The following is a 13155-nucleotide window of genomic DNA, read 5'->3' as shown; positions in this document are numbered from 1 at the left end:
TCTCAAATATCAAACACGTTCCTTGAGACCACCAACTTTTACAAGGCCAGAGACACATCTACTGTTGCCCCCCATGATATAAGACAGCGAGCCAACCATTCTACAATTATCCCCTCACCCCACATGACAAGAGCCCCAACAAGCCAAACTCTACTTCCTCCCACTAAACACAGGGAGACCTTGAATCCTGAGGGGGCAGACATATCAGTTGGATCAGTGACTGGAGATACGTATTTTCCTCCTAGTGTTAGAAGAGATTCTAGACTCCAACTCTCTTGCAAACAGGCACCGAGCTAATAATATGGCTTCCATAACCACCTCTTTGTTTGAAATGAGTTGGGGGTGGGGAGCAATGGTGCTAGGGCAACTTTTCGTGCTGAGACCTCAGCTGACCTCCAAGCAAGTCCTGATGGAGTGTTCAGCACCAGGTCAGATGGCTATTCCACTCTACACCACACCATCCTTTCTGTGGGTTAGAGCAGAAACAGTCTTGTGTCCTATATCAACAACGGCAAGTCATGATACCTTTAGCAGTAGTAGCTCTGTGACTCCTACGGGAGAAAGAACTTAGAGCACCTCATCTTCTTCCACATCTGAAGCCACATCTCTTGCCATGACTGGAATGGCTAACACCTCTACTTGACCAACAATTCACCATTCTGCTTGCCCTTATGGGATCATATTACTAGTACCTGAAGGGAATTTAATTGTCTAGTACAAATGTCTTAAAGTAGAGAAATCTCTAAAGCAGATGTGAACCTTTGCCCAAAGACTCACAAGGATAAGCATTAGAGGTGTAGATTGAATCATATTCCATTGAAATTCTTCCTGAAATGTGGTACACAGATTTTCCCATCTCATTGCTTTCTCCAGTGAAGCCTGTGGGGTAATTGCAACTTTGGAGAATTATGGGCAAGAGATTGGACAGGTATTGATCGGTCAGTTGAGCTTAAACTAATTTTCGTTCATTATATTTTTGCAAGGCAATTGGGGTTAAGTGTCTTTGCCAGGGTCACATGGCTAGTGACATATGTCTGAGGCGGGATTTCACTCAGGTCCTCCTGATTTCAGAACAAGTTTTCTATCCATTGAACTGTCTAGCTGCCCCCGAGTCTCAGTGTCTATCCTAATTCATTCCTCTGCCACAGATATCAATAGAATTCCAAGTAAGGATCAGTACCTTCTCCTATTATCTCTATTCTGCAAGTCTCCCTGGGATCTGCATGAGTCAAAAATGAATCTTGTCACGGTATAGGTTCTCTAACATGGGTGTCTCATGGACAAATGGGGCCACACTAAGCTAACATAGCAGTGTGTAGCAGTCTCTGATGGAATCCTTAGACCGTAGGTAAGACTTATCCAGGAACTGAAGCTCAACTAATGAATGCAGGGGAAAGTGAGGTGTAGTGGGTTGGGAGATGTCTCGAATACAGTAGGGGCCAGACTAAGAGGCAATGGAAGTCTGTCTAAATGATGCCAATTTCCACCCACCAACACTTAGGCACATTTCAACCAACTGCCAACTCCAACTAACTTCCATGTGCACAGGATTCTGCACCTGAAGCACCGGGACGTTGGATAATGTCAGTGGATCTGACCTGGAAAGAGACTCAGCAGAGTCTACCACCATCCCCAAGACTGTCTCCATTGTGAGAGATTCCATTTCTGACACTGCAACAGAGGTAATCATCATGGAGACAACTCCAGGTAGAAGAGCCACTGATAATTCACCTTCTCACTGTGGCCACCATAAGAGTTGGTCTCAGGCCTAAGAAACACAGAAGAATCATCTACTCTTCCATAGAAATTTCAACACCACCTGGATCATTTCTTGCAGATAGCTTGAGTGCTGAAAGTCCCCTACTTTCCTTGCCTGCAAATGGAAGCCACAGTCAGCTCAAACTCCAGCGTTCCCGTTAAAGATCAGTACAGCCAGGACAATTTCTTCTACATTTCCTTTGGACTTGCTTCTATCAGAAATATCCCCTTGAAAGAGTCCAACCACCACCCAGGCTCCATAGCCCACTGCAGTTGATTCTTCCCATGTTTCTGTCTGAGGGATAGGAACCGAAATCAGGCCCATTTTTTCTCTACCTGCAACTCCTACAGCCATCAGCGCCATGGGAGTTGGGCCAAACTCAGATATGTCCATGACGTGAACGAGCCCAGAGAATTCGGATGCCTGCCCTAGACAATAATAGTGAGGATCAGTGCCCTGTCCTCCATTGCTCCCAGAATCATCCCAACATCTGCTAGAAGAGATATGAGAAATTGCTTGCTGTCTACAGAAAAGTCAATGGTGGGTAAAATAGTGGCCAACAGTTTCCTTGAGACCACAAGATACTCCAAGACATGCAGCCCACGAGGTCCAGGTGTAACACTTTTGGCCTGACAGAACCTCCACCTCTTCTCTGCCCAGCCTCCAGGACTTTCCTTTCCCTCTCTGAAGGGAGTATAAGGAGCTCAGAAAATCCCACCTGTACTGCTTCTGACTGAAGTGATGTAGCCCACAACTTCCGAGAACTGTACTTCTTCTGTTACACCAGTGACTAAATGCAGTGATGGTTCTGCCTTCTCCACCAGCACCCTAAAAGTGCTAGAAGAGGACACACAGTTCTTTCAGAGCCCAGTGAAAATGCATCAAGGATGTCTCTCCTGATGAGCTGACAGCTGGCCTCTTGATAAGCCCTGTGGGGACATGAGCTAAATATCGAATAAATTGGAGATAATCAATAAGGGAAGGACACTAGAATTAATAGCGATCACTTAAGAATCAAGAGCGTCATGTTTATTAAGATCACGCCTTCCTATAGGCAGGAAGGGGGTGCCTTTCTACAGGAAGGGGGGAAGATTAACAGGGGTTTGAAGGAATTCAGGAAAATGAGGAGGGAAAGAACTCCAAGGATGGGAGACAGCTAGTGAAAATGTGTTGAGTTGGGAGATGGCTAGGCAATGTAAGGAAGAGCAAGAAGACCAGTGTCACTGGGGGATAGGAGGAATAAAGTGTAAGAAGATTAGGAAATGAAAGGAAGGGCAGGTTCTGAATGACTCTGAATGCCAGCTGGCATTTTCTATTTGATTCTTGAGGTAACAGAAAGCCATTGTATTTCACTGAATGGTAAAAAGACATGGTCAGACCTGGGCTTTAGAAAAATCATTTTGGTCGCTAAGTGAAGGATGGAAAAGAATGTCTTATGACAAGAAAACCAACCAGAAGGCTACTGGAGTAGTACAGGTATGAGGTGAGGTGGGCTTCCACCAGGATGATGACTGGGTCATGTGAGCGAAGGAGCATATAGGAGAGGTGTTAGGAGAGCAAAATCTACATTCCTTATCAGCAGATTGGACATAGGGTTGGGAGTATAAGTGAGTAGTCAAAATTGACCTCCTGGGCTTTGAGCCTGGGTGATAGGGAAGATGGTGATAGCCTGAAATTGGAAAGTTGAGATGAAATGAAGGTCTTGGGGGAAAGACAATGAGTAGAGTTTTTGACGTGCTGCATTTCAGATGTATACAGGACACCCAATTCAAGATTTCTAACAGGAAGTTGTCCAACAGTTGTAATATAATTGGAGGTCACTACAGAAGCTAAGGGTAGATGAGTATGTGTGAAAATCATCCATTCTCAGGATGAATTCCCAGGTGCTTACAAAATCACAAAATTTCCTAGAAAAAGGAAAAAAGAGGGCCCAAGTTAGAGCCCTAATTTGCTACGCCCAAAATTGGTATTGATGACTTGGGTGAGAATCTAGCAAAAGAGACTGAGACAGGGTTCACGCAGAGAAGCAGGAGAGTATTGTCATAAAAATCTGAAGTAGACAGTATCAATGAAAATAGGAGAATGGAATGAAAAGCTGCAGAGAGATGGAGAAGAATGAGGATTGAGAAAAGGGCATTTCTTTTTGCAGTGAAGAGTTTTATAGGAACATTAGAGAGGACAATTTCATTTTACTGATGAAACTGACAACCAGACTGTAGAGATAAAAAGGGAGTGAGAGGAAAGGACGTGGAAACAGCTTTTGTAAATAGCTATCTCAAGGACCTGGAAGAGAAAAAGGAAGAACTAAGAAAGAAGGAAGAATACTATCAGGGAAAGAATGACAAACTGAAGGTGTTTTTTCTTTTTCTTTTTTGTGGGCATTCATATTTTGCAGATGGGTTAGTAGGGAAACAGCCAGTAGAAAACCGGAGATTGAATATACACGAGAGATTGGGAAAATAGAGGAACACTGCTATGGGAAGGATGAAGAAAGCACATATTTTGGAGTTTACAATCAGAACATGTGGAGATGATATATTGTACTTTGTACTCCGTGACTGTGATATGTGCACTTATTTGTTGCTACAGTTAGGGAAGTTAGTGTACTACCTGCCACACATATTTCGTATCGTACAGCATCAGGAGGCATGGCGGTACTGCCTAGTGGCCCACTGACACCCGAGTCCACTTTAAGGCCTGTGGGTAAGAAAGTGCTTCTTGTGTTTGTCTTGTGCTTCCTAGACACTTGTCTTCCAGTTTTGAAAAAAGGTAGGAATTCATCTCCGTAGTCTAAGAACAGGACACTGATGGGGAGTGGGGGGTTGTAACTAGACTACAAGTCTAGGCAGATTCATCTGCCACATTCCTTTTGCGTCCTGAAGTATGTTGTAATAACAGCCTTTGGATGAGGTACTGCTGGGGCATTTGGTACATTTCTTGTATTCCCTTCCATGTCTACGTGCTATTGAGGGCAGTTTTCTTTCGTTCCTTAAAATCAGCTCACAGCGAACTATTTCTTCTACATTCCCTGCAGACCTACGTGTATCAGACATGTCTCCAGAGAGAGTCCCAGCACCAACCTGACTCCATGGTCCACTCCAGTTCATTCTTTTCATACTACAGTCTCAGCCCCACTTTGTCTCCCTTCTCAACTCCTACAAGCACGAGGGCTACAGAAATGAGGCCAAGCCTAGACCTTCCTCTGAGACAAAGCACCCTGGAGAAGCAAGATCCCTAGCCAGTAAGAGATCCAGGCCCAGCTTCCCTGCCCTCTACTGTTCCCAAAATAATTCCCACATCTGCTGGAGGGGAAACAAGTATTTCCTTGCAGTCTACAGAAAGGCCAACTGAGGTAAAAATTGTGTCCAGCACTTTCCCTGATATGCCTGGAATCACTACCAGAGGGCACGTGTACTCTAGAAGCCAAGGAGGACGTGACAGGACCTTCACCTCTTCTCTGAGCTATCTAAGTGCAGGACTCAGCCACTACAGGGCTGTCTCCTAACATTCTGTGGAAAATATGACAAAGCTTGGCCAGGACTGAAGGTCAGAGAAGCCCAGATGAATGGTCTCCAGAACAGCTCAGAGAGTCCACACCCCCTGAGGGAGGCACTCCCTCTGCTGCACCAATGACTGACTTCAGAACTAGGTGACAGTGAAAACTGACATGGTAGTTTGGCCTCTATCAGCACATCAGTGTGGGAGACCATCAGACCATGAACCTCAGCAGCATCACAATCTGGCACACTCATCCCAGGAATGTTTTTTCTGTTTGAGAACACAGCTTACTCCATCTCAAGTCCTTTTTGACGGCCTAGTCCAGAGCCAGCTGGCTACAGGACACCTTCCCACACTCCAAGTACGTCCGGGATCAGTCTTGAAGGAGAAACAGACTCATTCTTAGTTGTCACTTCACCAGCACCTGCTATCTTCATCACCCGCTTTACTGCAGCCCTGCCGGGAATAAAAACAGAGTTTCCCTGGATCTTGACCTCTTCTGAAGCCCCAGATCTCACCAGGATGGGTAGATCTTATGTCTACTTTGTCCCAGACCTTCTCTCCTTTGTCTTCAGTCACGTTCTCTGAGGATACTTACAAGTCCAAGGCCATGAGCTTGAATACTCCTGAAACTGACAGCCCAATTGTCATCAGCAGCAGCAGTGTCATAGACATGATCTCTCTTTATCTGGAGACCACTCCCAATCAAGAGCTTCTGGGTACAGTGGGAGAAAGTAGGACAGGTGCTTCTCTGATCACTCCTTTACCTGAATCTCCTACGTCCTCACTTGCTCTTCTGGGAGAAGTACCAAGGAGGTTACGTACCACTGCTTCCTCACTTCCATTGGTGATTGCAGTTGAAAATCTCCAGGCCTGATCGGAGAAGACGACTGGGGATATCTCTATGGCTCCTACAGGACACAGCACAGAAGCTTAAGTGAACTCAACCCTGCTTCTTACCACCAGCACCAGTTGCATGGATTTCCTCGGACAAAGCACAATTTCCCCCTCATCTACTAAAGCTGAAGCCAGTGATCTCACCATCACTGAGACAGATACCACCCTTGCCTGGCCAAGGACACTCGATTCTTCAACTCTTGTAAACTCAACTGAAGTTATTCCCTTCATAGTGAACATTAGCTCAACTGCCCCAGGGCCTGATACCACAAGTCTCACCTTTATCACCAAAATGCCAGACATTGGCCCTTTCTGTCCTGTGGTCACCCTCAGCCCTGAAATCTCAAGTAGAGTGTCAGAGACAAACACAACTGAACCACAGACTACCACTTCTACTGATGACCAACTGTTCTCAAACACTAATCCTGGAAGTTCATAGATCACCACAGCTGGCTCAACTTTGGTGGCAAGTGATGCTCATATTGTTTCACAAGCAGACACAAGGGAGCTCAGAGCTTCCTCGGACCACAGAGAGCATGATTACATGCAGGGCAATAATAAGTATCACCTCAACTCCTCCAGGGCTCCACACAGCAGCTGAATTGAGCTCAGCCATACCTCCTCCTCCAATTGCAGAAGAGACTCCAAAAAGTGCAGAGGACATTCTGACTGCCAGAGATATAAGCCCTTCCTCTACTTGGCAATGGGTAAAAGGGGGCTGCAGGGACTCCTGTCCATGTGCCATGAGGTTCAAGTGTGGCTGCTGTGTCCCAAACCATCATCTCTGGATTTCAAAGTTCATTTATCATCACCAAAGCCCCATGGGAGATTGACACAATATATCCATTGTCTTGTATTGGCAATCGAGGTCACTAACACAGTTACTCTATCGGATTCCCCTCTGATCTCAGAGCTAGAGGAGGGCCAGGATTCCAAAGGTGCCGTCTCATGGACAGAACCCAACAGGACCCATCCCACCTTGTTTTGCCCTTCAGAAAACCCCATAACACATGGCACTAGTCCTGTGGACACCCTCTGACCAAGCATTATCCACTGGGCCAAGTGAGCAATTGCTTGAAACAGACACCAGTGCTACTACTTTTCTTTTCAAAATGCTTGCTGAAGTCACTGTTCCAGCACCACAGAAAACTACCTAAGGGCTTGAAAGTCAAAAGCATTTCTACCCTGGATGGTCAAACTGCCCTAGCAGTGGACACTGGCCTTGTTGGGAACCTTATCTCTGCATTGTCAAAGGTCACAGCTTATATCAGCAAAGATAGGGAAACAGTGTGAAATGGAGCTCCTCAGGCAGCCAGCCTTCAAGGAATTTGCATGTAATGGGGGAGACAAGGCCTAGAAAGGAGTGGTAGCCAGTGAGAGGCAACTGAGTTATGCATCATGAAGGAATGGTACCTGGGGAACCAATGGAGTACATGGACACATGACAGTAGAGAAGAATGAGAGAGAGGATTGGGTCACATTTCCAGATCTGGAGAGGATCTGGGGGATGAAAGTGTACCCTTGTACAGGAAAGGAGAGAGTGAAATGAAGCATGAGCTTGAATTCGATGAAAAAATATATGAGGAGAGTGACACACCTGTGGGGACCGTGGTAGGCCAGGGCTATGTTTCTAGAGACTAAGCTTGAATGCTGCAACAGTAGTCTTTGGTGTGGGGATCAGGGCAGTAAGGAGGCTCGAGAAGAAATGGCCACAGCATAGGTTCAAGGCCTGAGCAGGGCTGATGAGTGTGCTCTACTGGAGGAAGTGCTGATGATGTGCATGGGGGAGGAAAGTGTAGCTCAGGAGTTTGGGTATTATTCCACTGAGAGAAAATGGATACCCCTGTGACAATAGCACCAAACCTGCCCACATAACTAACCAACTCCTCTGCTTGTAGCATTCTCCTCCAGGAGCACAGTTCATGGGTTAGTGAGTCTGATGTTACTAGCAAATCAACAGTCTACCAGCGTCCCCATGATGACCTCCACAGTGAGAGATTCTATTTCAGAGACTGTAAGAATGACAGTTATGATGGACATCCCTGCAGGCTCCGCTCCCATTTGGGGTACACTTCTCATTATGGCCATGATCAAAAGTGGGCTCAGATCTGAGACATCCAGAAGACCAGTAGATTTTCCCATAAAAACATTAGTTTCACCTAACAGATTCTCTGGAGTGATCCTGGTTTCTCCCATACACCTCCCATGCTGCTCGTCTCCCGTAGAGCCCACAGTCAGCCAAGGATCTAGTGAGCCTTGAAAGGCCACACTAGTGGCATGGGATACTCAGGCGGGACCAGAGGCAGGTTCGGCTGCCTTGTCCTTCACTGCTCCCAGCACCACCCCAACAGATGGTGGAGGGCACATAAGTCCTTTCTTGTTGTCTGCAGAAGGGCCAACAGGAGGTCAAGTGGTGTACAGCAACTTCGTACAGAGCACAGACCTGAACAGAGGCCTGAGTTTCCCTGGAGCTCACTGCATGAGGTGTGAGGGAGGGATGGTCTGACTGCAGTGGGCCTCCTCTCCTGAACTAGAGTACAGGCAGGCTCAGTGGTTGGTGAACTCTGCGTTACTGTCTTCTCAATTCCCGTGGCTGAAATAAGGTACACCTGGAGTCCTGGTGTTGGTGCTTATGGGTTTCACTCCCTCTGGGGTTCAGGATCTCCTCCTGGTTCTCTGAGCTTGGCCATCTGGGACAGCCACAGCAACGGGGTGTCTCCTTATGATTTTCCTAGTCCCTTGAACTAGGAGACTGTTCATCCCTTCAACTGATCCCACTAATTCCAGGACTTTTCCTGGAGAAGTATTCTCTGGGTTATTGAAAGTCAACAAGGGGAGTGTCCAAACACTTACAGATCACTCTGCTATCTTAGCTCCCAGAAGGTCAGGTGAGTGACTTACATTTTATCTGTGGGCTTATAGTCTCAGGAGGAGCTGACGTTACCTGAGTTTCCGTGCTTCTCTCTCCCTCAGTTCTGCTGCACTCCTGTCTTTAACTGATATGTTTGAGAATCTGCACTGCTGTTTCTGCTTCAATCTGCCCCTGAGGTTCCTGCTGGTATGGCCTGTGCGCTCTGGGCTCTCCCGGTTCTGTGTAACAGATCCTTCTTGTCTACCTTCTGGCCAGTCCTGGACTGGAAATCTGCCACATTCCTGTCTGCCAGTGGATTCTGTCACTCTGAAATTTGTTGGGATAATCTTTTTTAGTGATATGTGAAGAAAGTTGGGGTAGAAGTTAGGTGAGTACGTAGTCTCACTCCATCACCTTGACTACACCCCCCTCCCCACTTATTCTGTTTTTGTGGGGTTTTGTTTTGCGGGGAATAGGGAAGAAGAGAGCAGAAAGATTTCAGCAGAAAACTCGAAAAGAATTTTTATAACTAGTGTTTGTGATCAAGTCCTCATTTCTAAAATGTATAGAAAAAGAAGTCGAATTTACATGAACAGAAGTCATTCCTTAAGTGGCGAATGTTCAAAGGGTATGAACAGGCAGTTTTCAGAGAAAGAAATTAAAGCTATTCATAGTCATATGGAAAAATGTTCCAAATCACTATTGATTAGAGAGAGGCCAGTCAAAACAGCTCTGAGGGAGCCTCTGTTGATCCACTGAGATGTTCGCAATCAGCAGCAGGCTGATGATAGATGTCAGCCCAGGCTTCTCCAGCAACGACAAAATTGAAGAAAAAGACATCTGTAAGTAAGCTCGTCCTCATCTTCAGTTAAAATTCGCAATTAGTTTAGCAATTGTATATCAATAATTAGTAAAACTGCCTATCTTTTGTTAATTTCTTAAATAGAAAACACATTACAGCCTTTAAAGAGAGATGACTAAAGTATTTTAGTCAATTTAGCGGTTTCTAGAGTACTAGTAACAATTAACAACTTGGGGGAGAGTATTACAAATATAAAGAAATAGAAGTTTTTAATAAACAGTTGTACATACATATGAATACAAATATATACACATTGTACATATTCAAACGACACAACATATTTTAAAATACATTAGGAGTTTTTCACATTCATATTCTTAGTGGAAAATCATTACACATTATTAAACATAGTTCATTACACAAATGAACATTATTTCTTCCTTTCAAGTGAGCATTATTCTGGATCTTGATTTGGCTTTGGCATTCTGGAGGATTTATCCACCGATCCTATTGGAGAAGTCCTTCAAGATATAAAAAAAAAGTTCATCAGTAGCTGGTGGAAAAAGTAGGAAGAACAATTCACATCATACACGTGTGTGTGTGTGTGTGTGTGTATCTGTGTACACACAACATATTTATGTATGTGTGCAATTTTTAAATTTTGCTTGGAAGAAATGATTCATGTGAAAAAATTCTGCATGCGAGAAGCATGAAAACGGTCAATGGTCCAACGTTTCCTGAACACTTTGAAGTCAAATGACTTTACCATGGTGTCATGGGTAGCATATATCATCGGATAGGGAGGACATGAACTCAAGTTTACCTGGAAACCACCTACTGTACAGAGTTGTATGAAAACTCAAGTCAGATCATGTCTGCACAATGCTTTGAAAAGTTAAAAGTGCTTTCATAATGTCAGTAACTATGATTACACTTAAGATGTGTGTTGATTTTGGAAGAATTCATCAAATTGTTAATGTAATACTGCTTTGTCATCCTTTGCAAAAATTACTATGAGAAGTACAATTATAAATACGTTCGTGGCGATCTGTTTACTTATGGTCACAATGAGCTCGATTTCCTACTTAATTAGCATAACGAATTGCTTGACTTTTACCTTTGAGCTCACAATCCAACCAACCAGGACAATTGTTTCATTTGACTATTTGAGGAAAATGCGAGCCGCACTTCCATTTAGCTACAATTTCTATTTTTTGCTTAAATTGTTAGCAAGGGTTTCAGTATGAATATTGCTTTATTCTTTCAGGAGTCTTGGTCACTGGACAACCAGTATAACTTAAGATTCTAACACTTCAACTGATATTCGTAGATGGTTTTTGAGTTGTGGGATTCTTAGTATGTTTTCCTCCTCTCATGACCCTCCTCTGTAAAATCACAGTAGAATCACAGAATTAAATAAAATAATAGAATTTCAGAAATGAATATGAGTTTAATGGCACTCTAGGCCAAACAAACCTTGAACAGCAATTTTGATTGCATTCTCATAAAGTCACTGAATAATTTCATATCTGAAGATCAGAAGGCACTACATAGAATTGAGGACCGATCGTTCTTCTGTTTCATGGGATGCTGTGGCCAAAAACTGCATTACCTACTGACCAGTCTTCAGGATCTAAGTCACTCTGTAATTGGCCAGCCTTGTCTTCTGGAAACAGCCACAAGGTGGCTCGTGCTTATTCTAGCCTATTGGAAAAAAATCTGCTAGCTTATTGGAAAGAACCTGTTAAATCACCGGCATAGAAGAATCCAAGGTTACTTCAAAGTGATGAAGAAGAGTGAGATGACACTGAAGCAACAACTTTGTGAGAGAGTTCCAGCATATTTAAAAATCAGGTATAACATCAAATCATAACATTTTATCTGTGAGCAATTTGGACATACCATCGTTAAGTTCCCTAGTTAATCTTTCTTCCTACTCCTTCTGCATCTGAAATAACATTAAAATGCAAGTCAGAACGATGACCTACATGAGGAATAGCGAACTCTAGATAATACACAGAACTCAAAATCTCTTAAGAAGGGGAAACCAGATTGTTGATCAAGGAGCTGAAGAAATAAGAACACATGTATAGATCTTACACCAAAAGATTCAGTGAAACTAGCAAAAAAGTAATGAAGATGAGGTGATTCTCAAAGCAAAAGAGTAAATATAATTCCTGTCTATGTACAAGTAAAACAAAGTGGCCAACTGATGGTCAAGAAGGAGACTTTCACGTGGCATATTTTACTCAAAATTGCAAAACTACTGCTTTTCAAAATGAATATTTTCATTCAAGTCTTCACAGGGAAGACAGGTTTATTAAGTAACATTCATGTTTCCTTATCATATCTAAATGATGCACTTGTTGACCTCAAAAGTTTAATCCTTTCATCTTTATGAATAGATCGATTCATTCAATATCTACATTTTTGGGGCATTTTAGCAGTGTCATCAAAAAATCTAAACATTTGCTGGATTAAATGTGGACTGTATAACATTTAGCTTGCTAGTACTGGGAGGTCCTTAGAAATGGGCATATTTTCCAAAGGGAAAGATGTCATAGACATCCAATATCTCGTAAACTTCTAACCCTAGTTGAAGAAAGTCTTTATACAAATATGAACTAAAAAAACTGAGTTAGGAAATAATTCTTCATAGTACATGTGATCGCTTTGTAAAAAAAATTTCTCTGTGATATTGGGGAAAAAAAGAGGGTGCGTTCCTGTGGGTAAGGTTTTTTGTGTTTATGTAGTTGTTTAAGAAGGTCTGAAAAAAAAACAACCAGAAAAATCACAGGTAGACTGTATTTTCAGTGTTAAGATGCCATTGCCATGGGAAAGTAAATAGGAGGAGATCAAGCCTCTCTTTAAGTACTTTCTGGTGGGGAAATAGTATTCCATGTAAAGAATAATTATATGAATGCCACTTGTCAAGGTTACATAAATTGAGTAAAACTAGGTATAACTATTTCTGAGAAGTTCACCAACGATAGTGGTAGATCTAAAAAAAAAATTTTAATGTTCAAGATTTAACACTTCAAAATATTATTAGGTAAAAGGACAAGATTTAGTAGATCATTTTAATATCTCACAAAAATCAATATGACGCATTCAAATATCTAACCAGGTAATTTAACGAAGATTAATTACTTTAGATTATAGCTTTAATATAAAGGAAGACAAAAAATTCCAAATGACTAACCTTTGCCAAGAAAGCATCCACACTCCTTTGTGAAGATTTTTGGTTTCCAGTATATTAAATTTCACGAGTTGTTGTCTCATCTCAGCTAGCCTCTCCTTAGTACTCTGAACATTTCAAAGCACAAAAATGATTAGAATTTTTCGTAA

General features: G+C 43.0%; 1 protein-coding gene across 2 annotated transcripts in view; it reads right to left on the bottom strand.

Annotated features, from left to right (window-relative positions):
• Nucleotides 1-10050: 10050 nt before the first annotated feature.
• The window catches only part of LOC140524808 (uncharacterized), a 147307-nt gene continuing 144202 nt past the window's right edge, over nt 10051-13155 (bottom strand). For both annotated transcript variants that reach the window (XM_072639598.1, XM_072639599.1), the window contains 3 exons: nt 13010-13113; nt 11710-11755; nt 10051-10328 (listed from right to left, as the gene is read on the bottom strand). The gene's annotated coding sequence lies outside the window, so the exon portion shown is untranslated. The remainder of the gene's footprint in view (nt 10329-11709; nt 11756-13009; nt 13114-13155) is intronic.

Source organism: Notamacropus eugenii, chromosome 2, assembly GCF_028372415.1.
Source record: "Notamacropus eugenii isolate mMacEug1 chromosome 2, mMacEug1.pri_v2, whole genome shotgun sequence".
Taxonomy (NCBI): domain Eukaryota; kingdom Metazoa; phylum Chordata; class Mammalia; order Diprotodontia; family Macropodidae; genus Notamacropus; species Notamacropus eugenii.
Note: the sequence above shows the minus strand (reverse complement) of the source record. Positions and strands in the feature narration are given on the sequence as shown.